Source organism: Mirounga leonina, unplaced genomic scaffold, assembly GCF_011800145.1.
Source record: "Mirounga leonina isolate KUSES-001 unplaced genomic scaffold, KU_Mleo_1.0 Mir_199, whole genome shotgun sequence".
NCBI lineage: Eukaryota > Metazoa > Chordata > Mammalia > Carnivora > Phocidae > Mirounga > Mirounga leonina.
The window spans coordinates 5,608,824-5,612,653 of NW_023270498.1; the positions used below are offsets into that span (position 1 = coordinate 5,608,824).

The 3,830-nt window shown below is 37.3% G+C and overlaps 1 pseudogene; it reads right to left on the reverse strand.

Moving 5' to 3' along the window:
- Window positions 1-271: 271 nt before the first annotated feature.
- On the reverse strand, window positions 272-620 carry LOC118024568 (annotated as a pseudogene).
- Window positions 621-3,830: the final 3,210 nt, after the last annotated feature.

The following is a 3,830-nucleotide window of genomic DNA, read 5'->3' on the forward strand; positions in this document are numbered from 1 at the left end:
AACAATGTACAAATGGAAACAAAATAAAAGAAGGAATATCACTTAATACTCATAAAATCTGAGGTATAAGTATAAAAAGATATATAGAGGATTTATATGACGAAGATTGCAAAAAATTAATGAGGGAAGTCCTTGAAGAACTAAATAAATGGAGAGCCTCACCGTGAACTTAGATGAAAAGTCTCGATATAATTTCAGATGCCAGTTGTCTCCAAAATGACCCATATATATTTTTTCTTTTTCTTTTTTTTTTACAAATCTACACCTTTATTTACTTTTCATTAAATTTAAATCCTTGAGGGTACAGCATCACACGGGTTCTGTGGCCAATGGTTTTAGCAGGAAGGTTGCTTCAGAATTTGGCACGAATCCATGCCCCTGTTTCCATGAGCACGAGTTACTTTCCCCCAAATTACTCTGGTTTTGTTTGGTTTGCCACCAGGAGTCACTGTGTTGTTCCTTGTTTTGTACACATAAGCACATCTCTTGCCTAGATAGAATTCTATTTCATCTCGAGCATAAACACCTTCGATTTTAAGAAGAGCTGTGTGCTCCCTCTGGTTCTGGAGACCCCGCTTATAGGCAGCAAAAATGGCCTTGGACCACAGCCTTCTAGACATTATTTGGCGTTATAAGAGTCTTGTTCCCAGCAGGCCTCCAGAGACTCCAAGATGACAGAAAAAGAAGCGACCCCTATATTTAATTCAGTATCATTCAAAATTCCAGCAGCATTTTTTTAATATAAACAAGTTGATTCTAAAATTCATATAAAATGCAAAAGAACTAAAAGGGTTAAAATGTCTTTGAAAAAGAAGACTACATTTGGAATAATAACAACCTACCTGATTTGGGGCTTTGTCCATAAAACAAGTGAGCGTGGTAAAGAGATAGTCATGTGGACCGGTGAGAAAGAATAGAGTCCAGGAATCAACCACAAACACAGCCACTTGATATTTGATTAAGTTGCAAAAGCAATTCAGGGGATAAAGGGCAGTTGTTTCAACACATAGTTTTGAAATTTTCATGTTTAAAACTATAAAGCTTCTGGAATACAGCATAGGACATGAGTTCTGAAGCATTGCATGAAAAGCCTCGTCTATGAAAGAAAATATTAATAAATCAGACTTCATCAAAATTAAAGAAAAACATTTTTTTCTTTTTCTGAAATCCACTGTTAAGACAACAAAAAGACAAGCTATAGACTGGGAGAAAATATTTGCACATAACATACCTGATGAAGAACTTGCATCCAGAATGTATAATTAAAATTCTTTATTGTCCCTATAATGATTCTATTCTTAATGGTGGTCCCCTGCATATCCTAAACAGGACAAAGCAGCATTGTCACCTAAACGAAGGGAACCTCTTCGTGTACCTTTTCTTTCTTTGAATTCTAGGTTACCACGTGGACTTCATCCTTCTTTTTCAAATGCATGTGGGACTCTACATTCAGGTTTAATGTACAATTTTTAAAACGTATCATCTTGGGTGAAATGAATCAAAGCAGTAAGGACGCAGAACCACAAGAAGCACTTGATGATCTATCCAGAATCAATTCCTGACAGTCTTTAGAAGGGAGATATGAGAAAACAATGCTTTTTCTTCTTAAAATGTGACGTGTAGCCTAATCATTCTAAATCTCCCTTAATTGTTCATTTTTATGAATCTTCTTCAAATATCTATAAATTTGTCATGAGCTTTTTTATTTTTTCTCTTGCTATTGTGTTAAATGTAATGAATGACTAACAGGGGACCACCCGTACTTTCACGGTATTTCTAGCTGAGGACTCTTGGAGAAAATGGGAAAGATAGCTTTGCTTATAATGATGAGAACCATGCTTGGCAAAGTAGAGTCCCTCCGACTCTAGCAGGAGAAAAAAGTCAAAGTGGGTGTGAGCATACAGGTGGATGGATGTTCCAAATGACAAGGTAGAGTTTGAGAAGATAAATGACCCAAGGATATAGCCATAGTAATATTTAAAACCATCTAAAAATCTGCTTTCGGAGAAAAATCACCAGTCTGCGATGGCAAGGACATTTCAGGGTTTCTGCCAACCAACTCTTTCAATGTTGAGATGCCCTTTTTCAAACGCATGAGCTGACATAAGGTAAATGTTACTGTTTTACAGAAGACAAATGATAGAGAAAAAACCCACATCCACAAGAAAGACATCTGCTCCTTAGTTTTAATTCTTCTTGACATCTAAAATTTTAATTTATTTGATGGGGTCTTGCTCCATAATATATGGATAATAGGAAAAAAAAGTTTTATATTCATTTATCTCGATTTGTGGTTGAAAAGTTCTTGGTCCTTCTGTTCTAATTTAATTTTCAATGTGCTCTGTTCATTCTAAAAAAAATGCCTTGTTTTGGACAATCAATTATATCATTTCCCTAATTATGAACACATCCTGGTCTAATCTTACAGGGATTTCAACCAGGATCCTTTAACTTTGCTGCCTCCAGACTTCAAGAGCACAGACGATCTATCCTAGCCCTATCGACAGCAGGCTTTCCTAGTTATCTGGAGGCTGCTCCTGACTCAGTGGGTCAATTTCATTGACTCAAAAAGCATGGTCTTTTACAGGGATTTCAGGGCTTAAGACCCTGCATTGTCATTCATCTGCCATATAACCTTGGGCAAATTATTAATATGTAATCTGTAGGGCGCCTGGGTGGCTCAGTCGTTGAGCGTCTGCCTTCGGCTCAGGTCGTGATCCCAGGGTCCTGGGATCGAGACCCACATCGGGCTCCCTGCTTGGCAGGAAGCCTGCTTCTCCCTCTCCCACTCCCCCTGCTTGTGTTCCTGCTCTAGCTATCTCTCTCTCTGTCAAATAAATAAATAAAATCTTTAAAAAAGAATATGTAATCTGTAAAAGGGAGGGATAACTGCCTGCCTCACGGGCTCACTGTGAGGATTAAATGAGCGAACATATGCAGATCACTTAAAAATGATTGGTGCATATTGAGCAGAATATTCAAGTGCTATTACCTTAAATTAATTCCCTTTACCCAGATTCATCTTCCTGAGACAGACCCGTAAGTTTTTCCCTTCACATCAGCAGGAATGAGTAATTACTGACTTGTTGTAGGATTTTCATTGAAACTTACCTATCTCCTACTACTCTTCTCCTCTCTCATTTGGTGAGCACCTTCCATTCTCTCGGTCAGAGTTACCTTTTTTTTTTTTTTTATTTGCTTACTTTTCTATGGAATTTATTTATGTCTAATATACTTCTGTGTTTTCTAGGGTTTCCAAAAGTAATTGAATATCTTCTGGATGTATCTCTTAAAGGTCAAATCCTGTGTGTCTTAACATAATAAAATGTGACAAAAGTCATGGGAAAGAAACACCTTCACATCCTACATTTATTAAGTGGTTTTATAGATGCATAATACCATATTTAAATGTTGCAAAATTGTTTTGTGTTCAGAAAGAAACAGAAGTTTAATATGTGGACTCTACACATACAGATTGAAGCCAAATAAAAGGAAGACATTTTGAGGAGTCAGACATTTCAAAGATGTACTGATCTTGTAGTAACAATTTTCCCAGCATGAGATATACTCAAATATATGATGGGTGAGCATGATCTTTTGGTGTGTGTGTGTGTGTGTGTGTGTGTGTAGAGAGGAGGTGGGGGGCCAGTTGTGGGTTGAGTAACCGGACCATTCACAATTTTTCCGTCTCTTTTTCTGTGAGGTTTGAAAATCTCAAATACAAATAAATGTGTTTTGGAAAATTTACTTACTGTCAACGTCTAGTGCGTTGGGGTCCCTGGGTAAGGGTCTACGAAATCACCAGGACACAGGGGATGCAGTTGCAAGTG